This window comes from Xenopus laevis, chromosome 5S, assembly GCF_017654675.1.
Source record: "Xenopus laevis strain J_2021 chromosome 5S, Xenopus_laevis_v10.1, whole genome shotgun sequence".
NCBI classification, from domain to species: domain Eukaryota; kingdom Metazoa; phylum Chordata; class Amphibia; order Anura; family Pipidae; genus Xenopus; species Xenopus laevis.
Genome location: NC_054380.1, coordinates 72,980,724 through 72,994,726, shown reverse-complemented (window position 1 = coordinate 72,994,726; position 14,003 = coordinate 72,980,724). Strand labels below are relative to the sequence as shown.

Sequence of the window (14,003 nt, the reverse complement as noted above, 5' to 3'; positions counted from 1 at the left end):
ATGAAATGGTAAAGAGAGAGGGGTAATGTGGGAGTAGTGATGTGCGGGTCAGGTTTTTCCCAAAACTGTCTTCCCTCCACCCGCCCGGCGCAGGTCTATCAAAGGAACCTGGAGCAGGCGTGCGTCTAAAAGTTCAACCCGGAAGTCGGAAGCTGCCATTTGTAACGTCGCGGCGGGGAGAGCAGTCAGAAGAGCTCAACCCGCACTTGCCCATAACCAAGAAAGGGGGGTGCGAGGTCAACCCAAACCTGCCCAACCGCGGGTATCGGCCTGCACATCACTAGTGGCGAGTGCAGAGACATTTAGTAACTGCTGAATGGAAAATGAAAGTAATTGCCTGCCCCTCCTCTATGCCTAAGGCATAGAGGAGGGGCAGGCAATATTTGATTGACAGCTGAGATTTTTAAACGAGTTTATAACAGCTATGAATGCTTTAATATAAAAAAGAATTTGGATTTCATGTTTAATTTGAAAAGGACTTTTATTATACAGCTTTTTATGTTTGGGTTACAGGTCCGCTTTAAAAGCCCAACAGTAGCCCTTCTTATTTTGTCCAGTTGTTGAGTTGCATTGGGAACTAACGCCTCTCCCCCCAGAAAGGGCAATTGAGTAGGATGGGTGGGGCACATTAACTGCAGCCACAGTCCAACATCCCTGTGATCCCACTGAATATACTGTTGCACCACTTTTCTTTGATAAAACTGCTCACCATAATGCAGTCAAGCAGTGCAGCCAAGCATTCTCTACCCTTCAAAAATGCTGTTAAGATAAGCATAAAAGGCCTGAACAATGTTCCGAAGTGTTTTCGACTATGATACTTGCCAATATAACAAACACCTGTAGTTAGTCATGGAATGTCTCAGGGATGAGGTGGTAGCTCCTCTTCTCCGCCTCCTTTTCTCTGTCATCCAGTTTTCTAGATTGAACCTCTCTCTCTGAAGGAAGAATATATCACGGTGTTCTACCTTCAATATTTTTTCTCTTTATTCTTCTTAAATTGTGCCCCTAAGGATCCCACCAATAGCTGATCGGTCTCTCGGAGTCACAGATGCAGGCCTCTGTTGCTGTAAGTAAGGCAATAACACACAGATCTTGGATGAAGTCGCTAGGGAACCCTCTCTTGAGCTGTTGCTGCTTATTGTCCTCCTTCTCCTACTTGTGCTTGGTTCTGCGTGCCCTGTCAGTGCTCTGCTTGTTCCCTCCTCGCTGTCAGTCTTCTGGATCCCTGATCCAAATGGGTTAACTTTCACACTCACACACACACACAAGATCCGCCCCTTCTTCACAGACTAAGCTCTCTCCTGCTGGTGCTGGTTGGCTCATTGCTCCATGTCCCTGCTGTTCCTGATTTGTCTCTCCCGTGTGCTTGATGGATGGTCCCTGCTGTGTTGTTACTCGTGCTGCCTCAGGAGAAGCATTGTTAGAGCTCTGCCTGCCTTTCAGTCTGGAGCTTACATCAGGGCTGAGCCTTTCAGGTGGCTGTGCTCTGTGCTGTGCTTTCCTGGGGGGAGCTCTGCTGGTGTGGGATATAACAGAGCTCTGAGCGGTCCCCTCAATCCTTCCAACAGATGTTCCCCATAAGTCTCTATGCTGGTAAGTGATACAGACCCTCATCCTCCCCACATCCTTTCAGACCAGCTGCACACTGAAAATGACCACAGCTCTGTGGCTTCTGTGACCTGTTCCTGCCCTCTCTTCCCTTGATAACTCTCGCCACCTCCTCACCAATGTACTGACTCACACTTGTTGCCATGTTTCTATTTGGATCCACAGAATGCAAAGGGAAGTTTTCTCTTGGTGGCATACATACACTTCAATATCGATATCGGCTCACCCCCACGCTCCTGCTGAATAGGGAGTAGCAGAGACAACATACGCAGCTGTAAAGCTTGTCTGCACTGTACCAATGTGCCCCTATGAGTGCTGCACCGCCTGAGTGCATGGCAACAGGTAAGTCCCTGGGCGATAATAGGAACCACTCATCACCTGTGCGACAGACACCAGCATGGAGTAAGCTCTGTACCAAGGGACTGACTGATGCCAGCCACCTACTACTAGTGGAAGAGACTAGTCAGGGCAATTATATTAGTACATGGTGGTGATGGTGGTTCCTCTGTGATTAGTAGTGATGTGAAAGTGAGTAAAAACATACATACAATAAATACATATGTGTTTCTTCAGAGTAAGTATGATGCTAAATAGATTAGGCATGTATATATTAGCTGTTATTAGAATTATATTATTTAATTAAGCTGGCCATAGACTTAAATTTAGATCAGCAATCCATGTCCAACAAATAGTAGTGCCAATCACCCATTGATATTGTCAGGCAACACATGCAGAGATATGTTGGCGGATATAAATCTTTTAACCTGATCAACTAAGATGTCGGAACACTCCACTCATGAGCCAAAAATCATACAAACCTTCTTTTCATACCACTGTATCAATAGCCAGGCACGTGCAGCTGCTTATATAGGAGATACCTTGATTATAACTGGTTAGGAACTGGGTTAGATTTCGAAATGTGTGTTTTATAATCCAAAAATGTGTTATTCTTAGTTGTGGATCCATTGAGCGATGCTCTCTATTGGGATTCACCTCTGTCCTCTTTCGCTGTACACTGCCTGCTGGGTGTGGTACTTATCTATTATTATAATTGTCTATATTTTATGCTGTCAACCTGTTGTACTTGCATTAAAGTGCTTTCAGCCTTTATTTAATTGCATTATTGGAATGTATTAAGGTGCTGTTACTGGGGTGTGAGAACTTTTGTAACCATTGTAATGGCTTTTTTTTTTGCACTAATCTGCTATTACACCAGCGCCAGAATTTGAGGTAACTACTAGATTCTTTACCTCACTACCTACCACTTTTCTCACACGCTACTAAGCACCTTCACAGAGCACCCTCAGCTTCATATATAAGGCTAAACTTTGTTACAACAGTGTGCTCTGAGCAGCTGTTGAGCCTTGTTCAGCCTTATATTGTCACATTTATATTCTATGTGTACTGTGTATTTTGAGTTGGTCCCTAAGCTCAGTAAGTGACAGCAGCACAGAGCATGTGCAGTGAATCGTCAGAAACTAAGATGGGGAGCTACTGGGGCATCTTTGGAGACACAGATATTCCTTGCTAAAGGGCTGTGGATGCCTTGGGCTGGTACAGAAGCCCAAAACAGAATGTATAACATTTCTAGCATAATTTGTTAGTTAAGCTTTCTTCTCCTTTAATTTTTCATTTTTAGCTGCTTCTGAGATATTAGCAGTGAAGTGCAATAGCTGTATTTTAAATTAACTTCTCTAGCTTGATCCAACTGTGAGTGCAGATTTATGAAGGTAAAACATTGAACCATTGATTTACTGGTATGGGTTGTTTGGTTTAAAGGTAAATTTATTTGGCATATGTAGCTTCACTATGTTTTTTTTAAAATATCTTCCCATCGGGACTTACACACCGCCAGATTGAACCACTGCATATGGGCAGGGCCCTAGACCATGGTGAGACATGACCAATATCAAACATGGGAAGTTATTCAGAAATGGATCTTTGCACTCCTATTTAAATGTATTGCATAGTCCTTTGGCAGGTGCATAGCGCATACTATGTCATATTTACAATATGCTGAAACCAACACATCGCCTCTTCTATGCAGTAAGCTCTGTGCATAGGGTAAGTGTCTGGGTATTGTATAGTCATGTCAGGTGCAGAAAGGGTTAAAACTGACCTTTTATTTGACTTATACCGCATATTGCTTTATATACAATATGTGTATTTAGAATATACTGCAAAACATCTTCCACTTATGCACTTTTTTTTTTTACATTATTCCTATGAATTCTCGTGTCCCGCTGCCCCTTTTAGCTAAAAACCAATGAATGTGTCAGGTTTTTCACTTGTATGAAGATTTATGGTTAGCTAAAAGTTACATCCGTGGTGTTGTATAATGCGTTTTTTTATGAAGCAATAATTAAATAATTATGATTCCTAGAAGCACTCCCAAGCCTCTGATGAACAGTAACTATTTTTTGTTGTCAGACCGTCTTCACTTCTCTTTTGAAAGGAAGGAAATTAATATTTCATAAATCTCACCAGTTATGCCACTAAACAAACAAATGTATTTGTGAATGGTTTAACTCATGTGGGTTGGTACATACCTTAGCTTGACCTAGGAAAATCTGTATTTTAACATGAATATCTTCATATCATGCAGAACCCTCACAATCAGAAAAGGCAGAGCAGAGTTGGGTTTGTGGTGGCCATGTCCAATAATGTCCTTCCATCCCCTGGAAAAGTTAACTTCAAGGTGAACCACCCCTTTAATGGATGAGGCGTAGAGAAGAAGGTTATGCACTGATTGAAGGCTATGACTTTTATATTATAATATTGAAGTACGACAGGTAGCCAGTGCAGAGAGGGATTGCATTTATATGGAAGGAGAGGTGTACAAATTAATTACCATTTTACCATTACCACTCTAAATTTTGTAAAATATAATTGATATTGAAAGCAGTATATACCTTTAATAACTATTTTCTACACAGCAGTTCTGACCACGTGTACCATCGAAACAATGATGTTGTAGTTATCAGTTATCCAGTCCAAGCCTTTGTTTCCCACAATACACTGAACACTTCTAAGATTTGCTGGTGTGGAGCTGACTCATATAGGAGAAAAAGGGGAGAAAATAAAAGGTGTAAAATAGTTTATGTAAAACCCCTAGTTTAAAGGGGTTGTTTACCTTCTGTTTAGCACCTTCTCTGCTTCTGTTAGCCTAAAAGTATCAGCATAAGAGCATTGCTCCATAAAAGAAACAGTTTTATTACATAGTCATTTTACACCTTTTATTTCCACCTATTTTTTTCTTCACTTGATACCAAACAAAACTTTAGTCCTGTGAATAAGCTTTTGAAAAAATGTAAATGTTTCCTCGTTGTTGGAAGTTCACTACAGCTCTGTTTTTTTTCAAAGGCAGTCTAGAACTTTGGGTACATCTGTTGGGAAAGCGGCACATTAATAAGGTGCATTTAAAGGGAAGTGGGATTAGTTTGCACAAATCAGTGTGGCAAAACTCAATATAATTGATATGTTGGCTTGTGTTGGTCAACAGCTTAACTACAAATTGTCTCCTATTTGTTCTGAATTTTAGCACTCACTGGTTAACACCGTTTTTCTCACACTGAAAGACATTACTTGAGTTGGCGAGAATGCTATACCAGAGAAACTTTGCCCTATTTGGCCATCCACAAGCCAAATAAGTCTGTTTACAGTCCTTTGGCACCAATCAAGCATTTTGGCCATCCACAAGCCAAATAAGTCTGTTTACAGTCCTTTGGCACAACTGGATCATACTAAGGTCCTGGTTCGATGGACTTATCTAACTTTCTAATAGATATCTGGCCAGTTATAAGCAAGATAGGCAGCCTGTGAGAAAGGTACAGTGAACAGGCAAATAAGTTGCCAAGTTGGTCTGGAGGAACAGAGTTAGCAGCTTTCAGCATGCTCATACATTTTTACATTACATACTGAAACAATCACACAACTTTTACCAGTGCATGCTTACAGTATATTATTAAAGTAGTAATTACTTTAAAATGTTTTCATACTTGGTGTTACTGTTCCTTTAAATTTAGGGAGAATGTTTGGCTGCCTGTATGTGTAATGTAACCTTAAAGAGGAACTCCACAAAAACATAACTTGAGCTTTTTGAAAAGTAAACATAATTTTAAAAAACTCTGCAATATACATCAATTAACAAATATGCAGACTTTTCATGATTTTTAATGGTTTGGAACAGTTGCCTTAGTCTAGCCCCCTGCTCTCCTGCTGATCTGTCTGACTACCTTGCTGAGCTGGCTGATTATACAGAACGAATTTTAGGACATCCTCCGGCGAAATACCTGCCCTCCATGCGATGTCCTACGGTTTAGAAATGCCGCATTGGGTGCTTTTACCGTCACTCATCCTCCAAATCTGCAATCATACCTCAGTCCTCTACCCTCCCTTGTCATCCGTCAGCCATACGAACCCCGCCCTCAGCCCTCCGCCTTCCGCCCTCCTCCCTCCAAATCTGCAGTCATACCTCACTCCTCTACCCTCCCTTGTCAGCCGTCAGCCATACGAACCCCGCCCTCAGTCCTCCGCCTTCCGCCCTCCTCCCTCCGAATCTGCAGTCATACCTCTGTCCTCTACCCTCCCTTCTCTACCGTCAGCCATACGAACTCAGCCCTCCATCTTCCTCCCTGCAGGTTCCCTCAGTCCTTAGTCCTCCGCCTTCCATCCTCCCTGCTCAGCCCTCTACCCTCAGCACTCAGCCTTCCGCTTTACCTCTTCATCCCTCCACACTTTGCCAGTATTATTTTATTATAGAGATGTTTTAAACACATTTCCGCTTTCTCATGAAAATTCTCGCTCACCACTATAGGAGCTTAGAGAGAAGAATGATGGATGAGTTCTGAGGGGGGAGATCGGAGAGAGAAGTGCAGAGGTATGAACAGGTAAAGCGGAAGGCTGAGTGCTGAGGAAAGAGGGTAGAGGACTGATCAGGGAGGGCGGAAGGCTGAGGCCGGAGGACTGAGGGAGGAAGACGGAGGGCAGAGTTCGTAAGGCTGACGGCTGAGAAGGGAGGGTAGAGGACAGAGGTATGACTGCATATTTGGAGGATGCATGACGGCGGCATTCCTAAGCCATAGGACATCGCATGGAGGACATGAATTTTCCGGAGGATGTCCTAAAATGCTTTCCGTAGGATTACCCTGCACACGTGATTTCAATAAGGAATGGAACACAGTGCAATGCATTGTGGGTTATGTAGTTCCTGCATGCTGTCTGTAAGCTGTGGAGAAGTTGTTACAATTTGTAACATTAGTGTTTAGTCCCTCCTCCCCTGCCAGGATTTCAAATGATGCAGAAAGAGAAGAACTGCTAAACAGCTGAATTTCAGCATAGAAAATGGCATTTACTCAAAGTTTTAGAAGAAACAGGTAACTGTGATGGGTATATTAGGGATTTCTGTATTATGTGGGTCTCTTTATCAAATTTTGGTTTGGAAGCATTTAAAAAGCAGGTTTTGCCAAGCTTTCATGCTGTTCTGTGCATGGTGAATATACTCATACCTCCCAACATTTTAGAAGTGAAAAGAGGGACAAAATATTTTTTTGCACGTAGAACAGCAAAATCTTTTGACGATGCCCCTTTCTGTGGCCACACCCCCTAATTACCATGTTCATATTTGAAAATTTGGCAAGTTATGAAAGTTTGAAAATATTTCTCCTTATCTAAACTGTTTTTTTGTGTCTCAAAATTGTTACAAAGTATCTTATTTGCACCTGTTAGCTGTTCTGGGCTCTCTGCTAAAAGCCAATTAAGTGAGAAACTTTGTTTCTTTTTCTGGCTGTTCAGTGCAGAGAAAATAGGGACTTTCCAGTACAAATGAGGGACTGTGGGTTGAGCTGTCAAAAGAGGGACTGTCCCTCCTAAAAAGGGACAGTTGCGAGGTATGTATACTAGTATCTAGTATATTTGGTCAGTGACTGACCAAAAACAGATTTAAGTAAGAAATAAGAATTAGTCATGTATTAATGATGATATTTTACCCTTCAGCATATAAGATATTTGCTTTTAACTGTAGATCCTGATATGTTTGGTGAAATACAATCTCCTTCCCTTTGGAAATATAAGGTTGTTAATGTTTTTGTATCATCGAAAGCCTGTAATAACAGCTTACTAGGCCTGCGGCTGAAGGTGCTGCCTGAACAAAGACCCTACAGTTTACTAGTAAGTATGGGGAGATGACAGCAGACAGAAATGATTGCCTCCGCACTGCACACGGCTTCTTTGCTTCATAGAAAAATATTTCAGTAATTTAAGGGGCCAATTCACTAACTTCGAGTGAAGGATTCGAAGTAAATAAACTTCGAATTTCGAAGTTTTTTTTGGGCTACTTCGACCATCGAATGGGCTACTTCGACCTTCGACTACGACTTCGAATCGAAGGATTCGAACTAAAAATCGTTCGACTATTCGACCATTCGATAGTCTAAGTACTGTCTCTTTAAAAAAAACTTCGACCCCCTAGTTCGCCATCTAAAAGCTACCAAAGTCAATGTTAGCCTATGGGGAAGGTCCCCATAGGCTTGGCTAACTTTTTTTGATCGAAGGATATTCCTTCGATCGTTGGATTTAAATCCTTCGAATCGTTTGATTCAAAGGATTTTATCGTTCGATCGTACTATCTGCGCTAAATCCTTCGACTTCGATATTCGAAGTCGAAGGATTTCAATTCCCAGTCGAATATCGAGGGTTAATTAACCCTCGATATTCGACCCTTAGTGAATCAGCCCCTAATTGTTTCAGTAAATTAATTATTTTGCAGAATAGGAATATATCCAGGTTATGCTCAGTACTGATCCCTATCTTGACAAATTATTTACACATACTTATTCTTCTAGATACGCACTTATTTTTCTTGAGAAGTTGTATTTACTTGCAAAAGGATACGGCCCTACTATACTTATCGAAGATCTGACAGGGAAGAAATCCTGTCTGCCAGAGCCTTACTGTTAGTAAGAAGCAGACATGGAAAATGTTGTGGTACAGAACATGTCAACAGTTTAAATGTTGTTATCCACACAAAAAGAGTTGAAGTTGATTGCAGTGTTTATTAAAGAACAAGGAAACCCCAACAAAAAGTAAGTCTCAAATTAATAGCCTACTTTTATAAAAGTCTAAAGCACTGCTGATTCTTCTTAATCCTGCAAGGTTTCATAGTAAGATAGTCATCCTTGTTAAAATATCTCTCACTTGTACAATATAAATGTACTGTACCATAATTTTCAAGTAAAAACTTATACAAAGACTATGATACTGTGCAGATGAGTCCACCTGGGATGCACATAAAAGAGCTGAAAAAAGGGATCTTTCTGCATGACAAGTGTATCCGTTGTTATGCGCTTGTGGCACCGGCCCACCTTCTCAATCCGTATAGCCAATGGTATTATTAGTATTGTGTTGCCATGGGTACGCATTCTGCACGAAGCAAAACATCAAGCTCTGTTTCATTTTCTGCAGCATTTTCCTGCAGGGATTATATTCGCTACTTTTGCTTCATGCATTTTTCTGATCTTTATGCTTTTTCTTAAAAATAAGAACATTTTCTGGCTTTCAAGGGTGGTCTTCAATAGAATATTTCGACTTGGAGTAGGGTTCCAAGTTCAAAAAGCCAGCACTCAAACATTCATATAACAGTCACATGCTACTTTTTGCTCACTTATCAACAGAGTCCAAAAACTTCATATAGTTAAAAAAGTACCATCCAATATCCAAAAATTAAAATGGCTTAATTAGGAAAAATATTGGCTTTGATCTGTAACAATTGGACGTTTCACACCACACATGGACTTTCCTCAAACTACCAATTAACATGTGGCCCTGCAACTTTATATTTTTCGGAATTACACTACTTAGTGGTACAGTCAACAAACTTGACAGTTCAACTCCACAAAAAACAACATTGCAAGAAAATAGAAGCAATCATTGGTACAATGAAATACTCATATACATGTATCTATCTCTCGTTGTGAAATATTTATGTCTATAAAAACTGTATCTGTTTCAAAGAATAAAAAATAAATAAAAACACTTCAAAACCAACCTTATTTTCCAGATATAGACACAAATACATGTATGTATACACATTGTATTTTGCATATTTTCTCATAGCTGTTTTCAAATTAGGGACATTTAGACCATGTTCATTTCCAACAGACTACTCCGAGTTATGCCCAATATAATCACAATGCATCTGAAACCCAATCCACTTTTTGGTAAGCAACTAAAAGATGTTTGTGTAAATTGCAATTAGGGATGCACCGAATCCATGATTCCAAGTGCCTGGCCCAACTGAATTTGAATCCAATAAATCATATGACTTTCCATCACACAAACAAGCAAGTCAAAAAATTTTAACTGCACTCTGCAGGCATTGGTCTTTTTACGCTCCATTTTTTACATATGCAATTTAGGATTCCTATTCAGTTCGGGATTCGGCCAAATCTTTCACAAAGGATTCAGGATTCAACTGAATTCTAAAATAGTGAATTCAGTGCATACCTAATTGCAATGGAGGAATGTACAATTCCAACATATGAATGCACATTTCCAGTTTAGTGGATTGTTTGAAACTTAGGTAAAGTAGGTATGGGTCAAGCTTTGAAAAAAAATACTGAATCAAAGTTGTTTAAATGGAAAAAATATATATTTAATTATATATATATTGGATTATATATATTGGTTATATTGTGATCTGGAAAACAATTTGAAGGGAAATATATTCCCCCTAGATTTATCTCTTACTCCCATATGATTTATTCCCCTAGTAATACTCACCTGGGGAATAATTAGTAGATTAGCCCCCACATGTAATTAAAGGCACTAAGTTTGTCCAGGAGCAGTAACCAGTAGCAACCAATAAGAGGTTTGCTTTTAAACATGTGACCTGAAAATTCTGCCTGCTGATAGGTTGCTATAGGTTACTGCCCCTGGGCAAACTTAGTGCCTTTAATTACATAACCCCATATGCTATATTCCCAGAGAGAGGTTGTCCCAGATTGAACTAAACTGACAGAGGGATCTCCCAATAATCACCGTTTATAAGGATATACTTTACAAGATATTCATGGCTTTTGTGCATTATATAATTATCTTAATCTGATAGGGGTTGATCCTAGACAAAATATAAAAGGGTGAGCCAAACTGGAATTGCCAGGATTGATCAGATACTTGGTCCCATATTTTCTTTCTTCTTTAGTCTTTATAGATTGTTGCAGTTTATAGTTAATTATTCTGTTTTACCTTAATGTTTATAAAATAGTCAATATTCATTACTCCAGTATGAAGTGATCTTAGTACACGCATAAATCCTACACCTAGTACAAACATAGATCCTATACCTGTAGGCAAGAACCTTGATGTAAAATGTAACTGTTTTACAATGTAAAGAACAACAGGCCCTTTAGACTTGAGGAACGGAACTTTCCTTTGAAGCAGTGTAGGTGGTTCTTAATAAGGACATTGAGGTTGTGGAATGCTCTGCTGGGTGATATTGTGATGGCTGATTCTATTAATGCCTTTAAGAGTGACTGACTTCTTGCACAAGAATAATATTCAAGGCTATTCTGATCTTAAGATGATTTAATATAAATATGTACAGTATATATGTTTTTTATACAGGCGAGTGTATTGATAGGTCTGCATAGGCTCTGGTTGTCATTACGGGCTTTTGTCTTTTTTTCCAACCCAAATTAACTATATAGCTATGTAACGATAGTGGGACCTCTTTTATGTTTCATTCTCAGAATAAATAAACCATGAATTGTGTTTTTGCTTGGTTAATTTTAATATTGATTTAATTGTTGATGTGAGCCTTGATGAGATGGATTGCAAGTTATCCAGAAATAACAGCAGTTCTGCTTAGAGAAGGCGCTCCTTTGGAAACCATCCTTGTACACAATAGGGACATATGAAAGCCTTCTTTGACATGTAAATCGGAGCTGCCTTCTGGCCAGCTTGTGTAGGATTAATGCTTTGGGTACCCCAGCTGTCCTGTTGTTGTACTGTTTTCAGCCTCTGTGTCGGAAAGATATCATGGTGTGATTTTCCGTATATTCTATCTGGAGTATGTGATGCCCAAATACTTTCTTTGTAAGTAACATTTATTTACTCTGTTTCATGGAACAAGCAGTTGTTAGAATTTAAACTCCCCTTACTGGGATCAATGTGGTATGCAGAACTTTATGATTTGGTAACACTTATTATATGTTTTGGGTGGGATGCAGGTTTTTGTTGTAAAAAAGCAAAATTAACAGAAAAAACTATGGTATGATATATTTTCTTAGTAAACAGTCTTGAGCTTTTTTTAAGCATTGTTTATACAGTATCTCAAAATACAAATGTTATTTATAGGAAGTCTTATTTAGTCAAGATAATGTTTTTTTAAAATAAAGCATTATGGTGCAAGTAGTTTATTAGATGTTTGGCAATGCTATGCACAGTAAAGGGGTACCTTTGATTCATAAATTAAGTTTAAAAAAGGAATGTAATATAACTGAAAATTTAAGTTCACTCCTTCCTAGCAGAATGGTGCATTTGATTTCGGGTTATCCTGAGTTTCAAGCAAATTCCAACTTGGTAGAGATTTCCTAGCAACAAGCTTTTTGTGCAGCAATCCCTTACGGTTGGCTGCAGACACAATAATCTTTTTCCTTTCCATTGGTAGTCTTGGCAAGAATTTTTTACTGTTTATGAAATAATGGACAGTGCAAAGTGCATTGATTATTTTGTGGAGCAGGGGTCCCTAGCTTTTTTTTTTACCAGTGAGCAACATTTATATGTAAAGAGAGTTTGGGAGCAAGGCAGAATGAAAAACTTTTCTAGGTGGTGCAATTAAAGGTCTGTGATTGGCTATTTGGTAGCCCCTATGCGGACTGGCAGCCTACAGGAGGCTCTATTTGGCAATAATCCTGTTTTTATGTAACCAAAGCTTGACTTCAAGTCAAGAATTCAAAAATATGCACATGCTTTTAAGCCCAATGGGAGCAGCATCCAATGGGTTGCTCGTGAGCCAATGGTTGGGGATCACTGACTTATAGTCATTGTTTGGATAGTGGATATAATGACCAAAGTGAAACCGTTGCCATTCAGAAAAATAAGTATTCTGAGTGTGTTTGGAAGTGTTTTATTAATTAATGTATGTCTGGTCCAACCTATGAGGGACATCATACTAAAAGTTAACTCAAAGGTGAACAACCCCTTTAAGTATAGTGTTCTAAGGTCCAGGACCGGGCCATGAAGGGATTATATTTGGCCCGCATGATAATTTATAATTATTATTAGATCCAGTATATTGCCTCACAGTGGAAGCTTCTGATACACAAGCAGCTTGTGACAAGCGGAACAGGGAGTCCAAACTTTTAGAACTGCAAGTCCCACAATGCACTGCTAGTGAGACGCAATGTCAAACAAAGGCGTGCAAGTCCCTGTTCTGCAACTTGTGAATCAGCAGCTTACCTATGGAGCTAGCATTACCCCTCTCCCTGAAAGCTCAGAGCCTGACCCCAGACATAGATGAACTTGTGTCTGGAGATAGATTTAGTCTGGAGATAGTATTATATTAAGCCCTCTGGAAGGTTCCTCCGGGAAATGCTTAAAATTTTAAAGTTTAAATTACTCTGTGTAACACTGCATAAAGATTTATGTTGTTTGATAGTAAAATAACTTCTGAGCTATGTTAGTTCCAGGTTCAATTATACAATAAGGTCATTTTAATTTGTTTTCAATAAACACTGAATCTGTCCGGCCCTCGACTTTTTTTTTTTAAATTTTGTCCCAACGTGTATTTGAGTTTGACATACCTGTTCTAAGGTATGAAAACCAAAGGTCCAAATGATTTTGGATAATCCTTGCCTTTTTATATATACTATGAAGACCAACCAGTAGCATTTCATCTTTTTTTCTAAGGTATGTGGCAGCTGAAGTAACATTTTTGGCATTCTTTATCCATAGGGGTTAATGTAGAGCATAAGACAAGGAATGTTCAACCTGCATTTCACTAGATGTTGCCAAGCTACAGCTTAGCATCCACTTACAATCATTAGCAACAGTTACATTTAATAATGTACTCTAAATCTAATTCAAAATACTATAATGCTTTTCCTGCATTTGCCTAGTTAAACCCAGAAGTACAGTGAGTGAACATCCAAAAGGCAATCTTGGTTTTTGAAGGTTGTAGATTAACTATAGGAAGAGGTCTACAGGCTCAACCCCAGTAATATAACAGATTATGTTTGACTATACCAACTAGAGAACTCCACTCAGTATTTTGGCCGAATCTGAAGCTTAATTTGCATATGAAAATTAGGACAAGGAAGAACCATGCACACGTTACTAAAATTATTAATATTATTAACCCACAGGTATCGGATATACCCTTACATCAATACACTGGT

General features: G+C 39.3%; 1 protein-coding gene across 6 annotated transcripts in view; it reads left to right on the top strand.

Moving 5' to 3' along the window:
* Positions 1-963: 963 nt before the first annotated feature.
* ankrd6.S (ankyrin repeat domain 6 S homeolog) overlaps positions 964-14,003 on the top strand; it is a 77,087-nt gene continuing 64,047 nt past the window's right edge. For 2 of the 6 annotated variants that reach the window (XM_041564650.1, XM_041564651.1), the window contains exon 1: positions 1,385-1,950. The gene's annotated coding sequence lies outside the window, so the exon portion shown is untranslated. Of the gene's footprint in view, positions 1,067-1,384; positions 1,951-11,615; positions 11,701-14,003 lie in introns of those variants that run through there. The other 4 variants (XM_041564648.1, XM_041564647.1, XM_041564649.1 and 1 more) reach the window with 4 other exon arrangements.